The sequence below is a fragment of the Monodelphis domestica genome, chromosome 8 (assembly GCF_027887165.1).
Source record: "Monodelphis domestica isolate mMonDom1 chromosome 8, mMonDom1.pri, whole genome shotgun sequence".
NCBI lineage: Eukaryota > Metazoa > Chordata > Mammalia > Didelphimorphia > Didelphidae > Monodelphis > Monodelphis domestica.
The window spans coordinates 21535342-21548627 of record NC_077234.1 but is presented as its reverse complement, the minus strand read 5'-3'; positions in this window follow the sequence as shown (position 1 = coordinate 21548627).

Sequence of the window (13286 nt, the reverse complement as noted above, 5' to 3'; positions counted from 1 at the left end):
TCCCTCCCAGCCTTCTGGTCTGTTTGCTCTCCTGGGTGGGCAAAGACTCCTCTTGGTGGGGCTCTTCTTCCCCAGGGCTTGTCCTCAGCTGTTAGCCAGGAGCCTTCCCTCCTGCACCCCTGGGCCCCGAGACCTTTCTCCCTCTCCCCTCCAGCAGCTTTGGATTTTGGTGACAGGACAAGGAGCCACCAGGGGAAATCAGATCTCTGCAGCAGTCAGAGAAGATATATTTACAAAAGGAGGAGCACAAAAAGCAGACCCCCCCAAAAACCCCAGATTCTAATTCCACCAACAGCACAGAAACAGGTTCGGCCAAGTCCTCCGGCTGCCATGACTTGGGGGTTTGTTCTAGCATTTTCTGTCGTGTTGGGGGTCTCGGGTGAAGGCCACAAGTCCGTCTGCGCCCCCAGACACGCTATTTGGAGATGAAGTTCGTATGAACTGGACATTTTTAGTTCCCAAAGAAAAGAAAGACAATCGTGTGCACTATTTCCGGCTTGTGACTGTGACATGCCATAGCTCTGGGTGCCTCATAAACACCTATTGAGGTGAGCTGACATCTCCCTAACGCACCCCCAGATGTGTGTCCCCTCCGTGAGCACCGACGATCATGCCCAAACATCCAGAAGACCCCGGGACGCTCTTCACCGGTTGAATGTTCCTCGTGACGGAGCGATGAACCTGCAGAGATGAGGCATCCGAGTGGCGAGGGAGCCCGGAGTGTCTCCTTCAGTGCCAGCTCTGCATCCTCCTTCCAACACGGTTCTGCTTCCAGCCGCGGCTTTGAACGTTTCCTCCCTCCCTTCTAATAGGAGATCAGCGTCTGGCTTCTCATCCAAGTTTCTTTTCTCAATTTCTCTTAGTCGTTCGCGGATCATGTAGCTTCTTAACTAATGTCCCAAGAGTTGTCTCACCCCGAATAGGGCTTCATTATTTCTCAGAGAAGGAAATGGATCATCAAAGAGCAGGAATTCGCCTTCATAATTTTCTTGTTGCCCTTCATTCCTGTCTCTGATTTAAAAACAAAATGTTGAATTAGAGTCCCGTGCATACGCCTACATTAGGATTTGAGGGGCACCAGGCGGAGTTGCAGGTTGGCCATGACGGGTCTCTAGCTGCATTTGAAGCGATTGCCACTTCTCCTTGTGTTTCATGTGAGAATGAGTACAATTCACCCAGCTCAGATGGAAACAAGGGGTTGAGGACTTCATTTTTATTCATCGAAATGGGTTTAAGTTAAGGGAAACTTGAGGCCACTTGAGTTTTCCTTGACATTCATATGCCATTCTGCCCTTGGGCAAGCGTTCTTGGCCCTTCGGAGGGACATCTTGGTGAATTCCCCTTAGCTTGCCCTTCCAGGATCTTCACCATTTGGGGGAATGGAGGGGTCTGTTTTGGAGGAGGTGAGAGGGGTAGGAAGAGACGGAAGACGGCCTTTGTAGGCACTTTGATGTTCAGTGTTTGGGGAAGGCCAGCATCCGTTTTTGCCTGGAAAAAGCTTAGTTTGTGAACGAAAAAACGAGACTTGAGGAGTAACTGCCAGAGATTGTACTAGTGAATGGCAGAATTGGGTGTAGACTACTAATTGGGATCCTGCTATCCCAAAAGAATTAAGCTTCTCCTCTGATAGTTCTTGTCCCTTCAAATAGGAGACTTGATGCTAACCTCAGCTTGGCAGAAATTACTTATTTGGGGCATATTAATAGGGCGATGCCTAGACTTCCTGTTGATGGCACCGTTTTTTGAAGGGAGTTAAAAGGGAATCGATTCCTGGATTCACAATCCCATTTTCTTTGGCGATGTGACTTAATATCCCCCTTTAGGTCATAGAAGACAATCTAAAGGAGGGCAGGGCCAAATTCCAGTCTTCGTGCCTTTTCCTGGCCTGTGGCCCTGGTCACAGAATCCCTGATGAGTCCATCCTTCCTTTGCTTAGCTTAAGAATGGAGCCGTGGCCCGTCCTCTCCATAGGAGGCAGGACCTGGGCCGTGGCCACGATGTCTCGGTATCTTGGGGGCCAGGGGGTGGCCAGCCTTGCTTTTGAAAGCATTTTCATCTGCCCTGTGCTTCTTTCTACCCACATCTGTCAGGAAAATGCCTGGAAAAACACTTTGGTGTCTACCCTTACTTAGCAAGCCATTGTTACGATGTCTGAGCCCTAAGTTACTAACCCAGGCACTCCTGGACACGGGATTGTCCTACTACCTGCAGACTAATGACCTTAAGAATTTCACTGAAAAACTGAAAATGTGAGGGATCTCTTTTTCTCTAAGGACAATAAAGTTCTTGAAATGTGACCACACTGGTAGTGTGTGTGTTATTTCTTAGTGTTTTCCCTCCGTTTAAATGGAGTCCAGAAAGCTGTTGCCCCCTCAGGACTCCTGAAATGCCTTCCCTTCAAGGAGTCGAGTTCCAGTGGCCTCTGCCCAAGCACCCCGAATGAAGCTGGAGGTTTTGCCTTTGCCACTGTGACCAAAGCATGGGGTCGAATTGGCAGCTATTCCCCAGGTTCTTCGGGGACTTCTTCAGATGTTTGTATTCAGGAACAAAAACTGGTCAGTCTAGAATTTACACTAAAGAATGGTTCGGTCCCACAAGGGGCCATTGAGATTGTTTCAGAGATGAGTCAGAGGAAGGTTGGGGTCATTGGACTGGCTTGAGTAAATCCAAGAAAGGGAGGCCAGCCTTGGCTGCTCTGGAGCTCCTCTGTGACCCACTTGCCTCCAGAGAGTTGTGCTTGGATGCTTCCAGGAAGCCACTTGGCTCATCCTTGTTCCTCTCTGTTCAGCTCTCACTTTCTGCCTTACTGAGTCTTGGACCCCCAGGAGAAGTGGACCTTATTTGACATTTTCCCCTCCCAGCTTGGCCGTAGGGAACCTGCAAGTTCCCCATCTTTGCTGACTATATACTGCTTCTTTCCCTGGGGCTCCTGCCCTTCCTCCCTCCTAGAAGTTCTCACCTCCAGTCCTACCTAGCCTCCATCTCTGGTGAGCCTGTTTCCTGGGCTCTTTCAGCATGCTCTGGTCCCCTGGGTTCTTTAAGAAGCCATCACCACCCCCCTGAATTCCCCCCAGCATCCAGGGCAGAAGAGCTTCCTCTGGCCTGATCAGGTGTCTAAACTTCTCAAGTGAACCCCTGATTGTTGCTACCTACAATTGCAGGAGAATTTTGTTCTTTGCCATCAATACCTTCTAAAACCCTTCTCGTGAGCTGAAAATTCCATATAATCAAACTGCATTATTTCACCATTTCTTATGCAACATACATAGGCATGTTAGGACCTTTAGGGTTATCAGAGCTCCCAGAACCCCTCCTGTTGTACTTTGGGGCCATGATGAATAACTGAATAATGTTAATGAGACAACAAGAAGCCCTGCTCTCATGTGGACATGACTTGTTTACAAGTGAGAACTCTGGACCAAGACTGATGGGAGCCGGCGAGAATGAGTGTTGGGTGAACTGGGAGATTTTATTTTACCCTGCCTGGGAAAATGGTGCAGATTTAGCATGTCCTTAAAAACGTTATTAGACGGCTCTTTCTGCCTTTTTATTGCCCATTGTGACCATCCGAATTTGCACAGGTTGAGTTTATGTAAAATGAGGTTCTACTTTACCTCAAATAATTTTGTCTCAGACTTGACTTTGAGTACAAGATGGACAACTGATACAGAATGCTTTGAGGTTTTACAGGTGCTCATTCAAATGTCAGGCAACCCAGGAAGCTATTGCAGGTATTCATTTGCCCTTTTTACAGATGGGAAAACTAAGGCACAAACTGGGACTTTGCTTATGAGGGCATCCAATACGGGGCACAGAATTTGAACCTGGTTTTCCTGACTCCAAGCCCAGCATCACTTACTCTATACCATGTGAGAACTAGATTCAAATCCCAGCTTTCGTGCAGATTGATGTGGACTCTGTAAGAGTTTCTTCATCCATAGAATGGATTACCTGTCCTGGGTTCTAGGTGAGGCTCCATTTAAAGGGTTCCTCAAATCGGAACTATTCCTTTGAAACAATCCTCACTAGAGTTTCCTTTTCCAACAGCGTTTCCATTCCTAGTTGCTTTTGATGGCCAATATTGCTGCGGCTTCCATTGGCTTTCACTTTACCTGCCCTAACAAGTTGCTGATAGTTCAGCTTCTTCCTCCATTCCTTGGAGATTTCTGCAGCTCTCTCCCTCCCCAGCTCTCTCTCCTTGTCTATACATTCTGCAGTGGACCCTCCAGACAAGTCCATGCTGGAGATGACCGCTCGGGCGGCCTCGGTCTCTCACATCTGAAGGTCTCCTTGAGAAGGACAAAGTTCCCTTTCGGTCCCAGCCTCAGGGATGCTTTCAGCAACATGGTGGTCTTGTCCTCCTCTAGCTTTCGATTATGCCGCCCGAGTCCTTGGCAATAGTGTCTTGCTTCATGAAAAAGGCAAGCTGATTCCAGGACCCATTTCAAGAAGAAAGAAATTCGGGTCTGCCCATGGGAGTGACCTCACCAGGAGAGTCACCGCCTGGACCGCAGCTCCTGTCGGAGGGATCCCTCCTGGGCAGCTGGCTCAGTCTGACGGTCAAAGGAAAGGCCTTGCTCATGCCTCGGGCTCATTTCCAGCAACTTCAGGGTGGGGGGCAGCTAAGTAGCCCAGTGGAGAGAGTCCTAGACCGGAAGTTGGGAGGAGGACGGAGGCTCAAGTTTGGCCTCAGATGTGTTTTAGCTGTGTGACCCTGGGCAAGTCACTTAATCCCCATTGCCTAGTCCTTGCCATTGTCTTTTAGTATTGATACTAAGAGGGGAAGGAAGGAAGAAAGGGAGGAAGGGAGGGAGGGAGGGAAGAGAGGGAGGAGAGGAAAGGAGGAAAGAAGGGAGGGAGGGAGGGGAGGAAAGGAGGGAGGATCCAAGGTGCTTTGTTCATCAGAAATTGTCACTCTGAATCTTCTTTCATCTTGGAAAATATGTCCTCAGATGCTGTTGATATGCAACTGTTGTGGATTGTTAATATGTTTGTGTTCTTTAACTTCCATTCCTTGTGTTTGGGTATTTTGTGTTGGTCTCCTTTATCCTTCCTAGAATCCTCAGTCTTTTTGAGAGTAGGCGTCACTGCTTGAACTTTCCATTGCTTTCAATATAGTACCATGTTTATAGGAGCGGCTTCTCATCAGCCTACAGTCCAGCTTGAAGAACCTCCTAGCTCAAAGGTTCTTAGGAAGGGAGTCTCACTCAGAACTGGAAGAGGTGCTTATAGCACTAGAGGGCCTGCTGATGGCTTTAGGTAGGTTGTCTCTTAATCCTGCAATAATTCTCTAAGGCAGGCAATAGTGTCTCCCCTTTGGAGCTTGGGAAAGAAAGCTTCGGAAAAGCTAAATGATTTGTCCAGACACACAGCCAATACATATTTGTGGAGGGACTTGAACACAGGTCTTCATGGCTCTCTCTAGCATGATAGTTACTAAGTAATAGTTGGTTTTGCTGAACTATTCTCTTCTTCACTTCCTCCCTCCCTCCCTCCCTCTTCTCTGTCTCTGTCTCTCTCTGTCCCTCTGTCTCTCCCTCTCTGTCTCTCTGTCTCTCTCTGTCACTCTCTCTGTCTCTCTCTCTCTCTCTGTCTCTCTCTCTCTCTCTGTCTCTCTCTCTCTCTCTCTCTCCCTCTCTCTCTGTCTCCCTCTCCCTCCTCCTTCCCTCCCTCCCTCTCCCTCCCTCCCTCCCTCCCTCTTCTCTGTCTCTCTCTCTCTCTGTCCCTCTGTCTCTCCCTCTCTGTCTCTCTCTGTCTCTCTCTCTCTCTCTCCCTCTCTCTCTGTCTCCCTCTCTCTCTGTCTCCCTCTCCCTCCTCCTTCCCTCCCTCCCTCTCCCTCCCTTCCCCCCCCCCTCTCTCTCTCTGTCTCTCTGTCTCTCTCTCTCTCTCTCTCTCTCTCTCTCTCTCTCTCTCTCTCTCTCGGTCTATTTCTCTCTGTCTCTGTCTCTTTCTCTCTGTCTCTGTCTCTGTCTCTGTCTCTGTCTCTGTCTCCTCCCTCCCTCCCTCTCTCTTCCTCCCCTCTCTTTCTCTCTGTCTCTGTCTGTCTGTCTGTTTCCCCTCTGTCTTTCTTACTTTCTTGCTTTGCCCCTGCCTTTTAGGAGTTCAGTGACTTGCCCAGGGTCACACAGCCAGTCAGTGTCTTAGGCCAGAATTGAACCTAGATCTTCACAACTCTAGGTCTGGATCTCTATCTGCTATACTACTTGGCTGCCTCTTTCTTGCTTTTTTCAAGTATTTATTGCCTTTCCCTTCCATCTCTATCATTCCTCTACCCCTACACCATTGAGAAAGAAAAAAAAAGAAAAACAAAACCTTTGTAACAAATGTATATAGTCAAGCAGAACTAATTCTCACATTTGCCATATCTAAAAATATATGACCTGTTTTGTTTTGTTTTTTTAACCCTCACCCTCTGTCTTGGAATCAATTCTGTGTGTTGGTTCCAAGGCAGAAGAGTGGTAAGGGCTAGGCATTGGAGATGAAATGACTTACCCAGGGTCACACAGCTGGGAAATGTCTGAGGCCAGATTTGAACCCAGGATCTCCCATCTCTGGGCTCTCCATCCACTGAGCCACCCAGTTGCCCCCAATCAGATGGTGCCTTAACGAGTTGGTTGTTGTTGGTTTTTTTTTTCAAGTTGATGTAATTATATACTTATTCAAAAAAATTTCAAAATGTTTTATAGATGTTTCTTTTGATATCCCCCCTCTGGTTCTTGTTTTCCCTTTTGTTTTTAAAAATTGGGTTACAGCAGTTTGTTCATTAGTTCATTATTTCCAGTTCATTATTTTGAGGATTTCTGAATGTTTTGCTGCTCTGTGGGTATTTCTAGTCCTCGATTTAAAGGAGATATTAGAGGAGGTTCACCATCTCCCTGGAATTCCTGGAATTTTACTTCTGAAGAGTTTCCAATGAATCCATAAAGGATTGGCCAAGAGAAGCTACATAGAACGGCCCCCTCGTGTTTGTTTGTTGGCCTCTTTCTGGTGTGCGCGGCAGATGGTCTTGGGATGATGCGGCATCCTTTGTGTTTGCCTTCTGAAGGCTGCTGCGGCTCCGCTCCTTCCATCCTGCTCGGCGACATTTGGTAGATGAGCTCGCCTCGCTGCCGTTTCTCTTTGGGACGGCAGAGGCTCTCTGGCTGGGCAGTTGGGCCTCACACTGTGGTGACCATTTTGAGCTATTAGCATTCTCTAAGAACCAGTGAAATTCAGAGCCGATGTTCAAGCATTTGCCATTTTTTGGCCTTGCTTAAAGGCCTTTGATTAGGTTTTGCGTCACAGTTATTGTGTCCTCAGCTTGACTGGCAGCCCCAAGTGCACGCGGGGTTTAGGGATGGATCCAGCCTCACCCCGTCTCAGGGAAGTGTCGGAGAGCTCTTTAGCAGCAGGATCTTCCTGTGCCAGCCACGGCTGCCTGTCACTCCCCCATTCGTGCATCTTCCAGAGCGGCACTGAGATGACATCCTATCGATCACACGGCATCTTTGCAGTTAGTTAGATTTGGTGGGGATGGAGCTGGTCACTGAAGGGAGAAGGAAAGCACTTCAGCTCCAGACCTGGAAGGTAACTTTGAGTTTAGTGTAAGCCAGCTGGAGTTGTCCTCCCATCACGTGCTTCTTACACAGAGGACAATCAAAGGGAGCAGGTAGGTGGCTCAGGAAATAGAGAGCCGAGCCTAGAGGTGGGAGGTCCTGGGTTCAATTGTGACCTCAGATACTTCCTCGCTGTGTGACCCTGAAAAAGTCACTTGACCCTCAGTTGCCTAGCCCTTGCTGCTCTTCTGCCTTGGAATGGATACTGAGCATTTATTGGAAGACAAGGATAGTAAGAATGTTTGTTAAAACAAGCAAGTAAGACAGGAATCAAGGCCAGCATATAGATGGATGAGGTGATAGGATGTACCCAAGGAAAGAGCCTGTGTGGAATGGGAATACGATGAAACCACTGCTCAGTGAGAGAGAGAAATCTCCCCCATGGATCCATTCATCCCAGGCTCTGGGGTCTAGGTACTGGGGGTCGCCAGACACGTTAGGGGGCCTGTCTGTGATGCTACACTTTCCCCATTCTCTAGTCATCTCTTCTCCAACCTTTTCCCTGACATATTGCACAAGGTAGGGCTCTGAGGTTCCTCAACCTTTCGGAAGCCACGTCTCCCTCCGGGTACACTGCTGGCTGGTGTCCTGAAGTTAGGCCAGGGGCTGAGACCACAGGCTCTCGTCTCACCTTTCAGCCTTTGCTCCATGGCCTGACTGCCCCACACATTGGATTTTGTACCAACAGCCCCGACATTAGCCAGTTGTTTCTTGTTGATCGAGAAGAGGAGATAACCGTAGTCTAGGCGGGAGATGAGGATGGTCTGAACCCAAATGGAATCCATAGGTGATGACTGAGAACAAAGGGAAGGGGACGGATGCAAGACATCTGGAGACAGAAACAAGATTTGGGAATGGCCTGGATTTGTGGGGAACGAGAGTGGGAGGTAAGGATGCCACGGATGTGGTAGCGATGCCTTTGAAGGAAACGGGACAGATTGGAAGCATCAAAGAGAATAGGTTCTGTTTGGGACGTGCTGAGTTTGGGATGTCTGCAGGGTCACAGTTTGAAATGTCCCAAATGGGGAACTGGAGGAAGAGAGTAGCCATGAGGCAGCCCCTGTCCTTGCGGAGACACAGTCTGACTTCAGGACCCTGGACAGGCACAGGTGGTGAGATGGATCCTATCTCAGTCCCTTGGCAGCCTTGTGATATTTGGCACGTCATTAAACTCAGTGCCTCAGTTTCCCCATCTTGTAAGAATGGACAAATACCAATGACTTTAATGTGCCTGCAGGACAGAATGTCGTACACTTTTTGCACAGCAAGGGTTCTTCTTCCTTCCCATTTCTATCATTTCATCCTACGCTGACAATTAACTGGCATTTTCTGCTCTGAGGTCTTCTCACCCAAAGACCTCTGGGCCCAGAGGACTGATCCTGCAAGGATGGACCACGAGTTCTTCTGCAAGTGACTGCAGCTTCTACCACCTTCCTAAATGTATATAAAATTGAAGTTCATCAAACTCTTATTCACTATACTCTTCGAGATAATTCGAACTACTCTGATGTCGTCAAATCAGACTGATGACGGCTACACTGTCATTACTTTGGCGGTAACCGACTTTTCTCTAGTTCTCGGCAGGATCCCTTTGGGAACATATTGCGTTAAATATCGCTGAACTCTCTCTCAGAGGCTTCGAAAATGCCCTTGTGCTTCTCAAGTACATGAACTGCACCCTCTCGCCCTTACTGACGTTGGCAATGAGCCTCGTCCCCCATCTGGAAACTGCTTTTCTCTATTGCACATCTGGGTAAAACAGTCTTCATGGAAGGGAATTGAGTATTAGCTAATGTGAAGAGAGTTTATAACTCCCATTAGTAACCCCAAAAATGCTGACTTGCTTCCAACTAACATCTAAGAACGTAGCGACTTGGATCTTTTTTTCCTATAGCTTTTGAGAATTGGGATTTCCTCCTTCTTCAAGGTGGTGAACAGCAATGGTGAGGGTATATCTCCAGCCTATGTTTATGATCACAGAGAGAAAGTCATCGAACAAAATTATCCCTTTTGTAACTCTTTATCAGTTTTGAATTATCTTGAAGGTTGGGGGAGACCCAATATTGGAAACTAGATTCACTGTAGCTTTTTGCATTTTTAATCATTTCTAATTTTCCAATAAGCAAAGTCAGATGGTGCATTGTCTACATCTTTTGGTTAATTGTGTAATGGTAAAAATGTAGTCTGTTGTAGGGGATCCAAGGAAATTCTATTCATTTCGGAGGTCCCTTGGCTTTGGCTTCAAAGTGTGAAAATGGAGATGAATTGTATAAACCGTTTTGGTGTATTGCTTTGATATTCAAAGCGTCATTACAAAATGACCCGTATCATCTCTGTCATAGTTAAAATAATGGTCACCCCCCTACTTAGTTTCCTAGGAATTTTCTTTTTTCTTTTCTTTCCTTTTTCAGATTACTGTAAAGATTAAATTAGTTTCTCTACTAAAAGTATATTTTTATGAGGTTTATTAAGATTATTAGAAATAAAGGAAATAAGACAAATACAAAATAAGAAAAGCACGTGCCTAGGGTTGATTAGCCCATTCTCAGTTCACTTACTACATCTTGCATGCCAAGTAGAGAGATGCATGTGCTTAGAAGTGGAAGAGAGCTCGGGAGGCAGAGAGCCCTTTAAATACTAAATTGTTTTCTCGCACTCAGGTGAGGACTCAAGTGAGATTAGAGGGAATTCTGGGAAGTACCAAGGACTTCTGGGGATTGAAGTCCAGGATTCAAATCTCCATTTTACATTACATGTTGATATAATCTTTAATAATCAATTTCCGACATTTTGCAATCCATGTTCCCTGCCTCCCTCCCTCCCACCCCTTCCACCTCCAAGATGACCAGTAATATGATATAGGTTATATGTATTATCATGTAATACACATTTCCATGTTTTTCACGTTGTGAAACAAGACACATATTGCTGGTACTAGAGAAAAATTCATGGAGGAAATAAAGTGAAAAAGTGTGTTACCATCTGCGTTCATACTCTTTCACTTCCTTTAGCCTTTTCATCATGAGTTGCTTGGAGTTCAGTCATTCACAGCTGATCATTATTGCCGTTACTGTATACAACGTTCTCCTGGTTCTGCTCATTTGGCTTTGCATCACTTCAGAGAAATCTTTTCAGGTTTTTTTTGTGATCATCTTGCTCATCATTTCTTAGGGTCCAATAGTATTCCTTTACAAGCAAATTCTTAAATTTGTTCAGCCATTTATGGATATCCCTTCAGTTTCTAGTTCTTTTTTACCACAAAAAAGCTGCTATAAATTGTTCTGCACAAGTAGGTCCTTTCCCCCAATCCTTCATCCCTTTGGGATACAGACCTAGTAGGGTTATTGCTGAGTCAAAGGTTATGCACAGTTTGATGGCCCTTTGGGCTTGCTTTCCAGAATGATTATATCAGTTCACAGCTCATCAACAGTGTATTAAGTGCCCCCAATTTTCCCACATCCTCTTCAGCATTTATTGTTTTCTTTTTTTGTCATAGTAGCTAGTCTGGTAGATTTGAAGTAATACCTCAGTTGTTTTAAATTGCATTTCTCAAATAAATTGTAATTTGGAGCTTTTTTTCCCCTTATGACTAAAGATAGTTTTAATTTTTTCATTTGAGGATTTCCCATTCATATCCATTTACCATTTGTCCATTGGAGAATGCTTTGTACATTTGAATCAGTTCTCTATATATTTGAGAAATGAGGCCTTTGTCAAGAGACACATAATATAAAATTTTTTCCCTCAGTTGTTTCCCTTCTAATCCTGGTCACATCAGATTTGTTTGCACAAACCCTTTTTAATTTAATGTAGTCGAAGTTCTCTATTTTCCATCTTGTAATGGTCTCTGTGTCTCATTTGGACATCAATTCTTCCTTTACCCATAGATCCACTAAGTAAACTATTCCATGCTCCTCTAATTTAATTATGGTTTCATCCTTTATTTTAAAATCACGTTTCTGTTTTGACCTCACCTTAGAATATAGCACAAGATGTTGGTCTATGACTAGTTCCTGTCATTCTGTTTCCCAGTTTTCCCAGCAGTTCTTGTTGAATTACGAGTTCTTCTTCCAAGGATCTTTGGGTTGGTCAAACATTAAGTTTCGGTGGTCGTTGTCTACTGTGTATTGAGTGCCTAATCTTTCCCCTTGGTCTACCCCTCTATTTCTTAGCCAGTACCAAATGGTTTCCATGGTTGTCACTTTGAGATCTGGTACAGCTAAGCTGCCTTCTTTAATATTGTTTAAAATTAATTCCCCGGGGGCATCTGGGTAGCTCAGTGGATTAAGAGTCAGGCCTAGAGAGGGAGGTCCTGGGTTCAAATGTGACCTCAGACACTTCCTAGCTGTGTGACCCTGGGCAAGTCACTTGACCCCCATTGCCTAGCCCTTACCACTCTTCTGCCTTGGAGCCAATGCACACTATTGACTCTAAGATGGAAGGTAAGGGTTTAAAAAAATAAATAAAATTCATAGCTGCGCTCTTTGTGGTGGCCCAAAACTGGAAAACGAGGGGATGCCCATCAATTGGGGAATGGCTGAACAAACTGTGGTATATGTTGGTGATGGAGTACTATTGTGCTAAAAGGAATAATAAAGTGGAGAAATTCCATGGAGACTGGAACAACCTCCAGGAAGTGATGCAGAGCGAGAGGAGCAGAACCAGGAGAACATTGTACACAGAGACTAATACACTGTGGTATAATCGAACGTAATGGACTTCTCCATTAGGGGCGGTGTAATGTCCCTGAACAACTTGCAGGGATCCAGGAGAAAAAAACACCATTCATAAGCAAAGGATAAACTATGGGAGTGGAAACGCCGAGAAAAAGCAACTGCCTGAATACAGAGGTTGAGGGGACATGACAGAGGATGGACTCTAAATGAACACTCTAATGCAAATACTATCAACAAAGCAATGGGTTCAAATCAAGAAAACATCTAATGCCCAGTGGACTTACGCGTCGGCTATGGGGGGTGGGGGGGAGGAAAAGAAAATGATCTATGTCTTTAACGAATAATGCTTGGAAATGATCAAATAAAATATATTTAAAAAAAATAAAATTAATTCCCTTAATATTCTTAGCTTTTTATTTTCCAAAACATGTTTATGATTTTTTCTAGCTCCAAGAAAGAACTGCTTGCCTTGGAATTTTCAAACGTTCCATAATTTGTGTGCCTTGTTTACAATGAAGATTCTATGGCTTACTAAGCTTTGTTTTCCACATCCCCTTGGACTAAGAGTCCTGCCCCAACCTGAGCAGAAGAGGGAGTTCACTCATTCAGGTGAGTGGCGTCCTGGAGGGGCCCTTGGGCTCCCTAGAGGTCATTGTCCAGTTTCTGGGTCGAGATCCACACCTCGGAAACCTTTAGAGACCGGCAGAGGGAGCTGCAATCCTGGTCCTGCCAATTTTGGTGAGAGCCCTATAACCTGGCAAGTCCCTTTTTGGGCTTGTTTCCCCCTTTGTGCGATGAACATAACATTTGCACTCCAAGTAGGGCTTTGATGAGATCACTATTAAAAGTACAATATAATAACAAGCTTCTTTCTGGGGACCAATTGGGTCTAGTAGGGAACTTTCCACAACGAATACCCAGGTTCTGGATGGCTGAATCCACGCAGTTTTTGGGTGGCCAATTGGAGATTCAGTCATTGACAACGGTGGTGGCCCCCTCTAGCTCATGGGCTCAG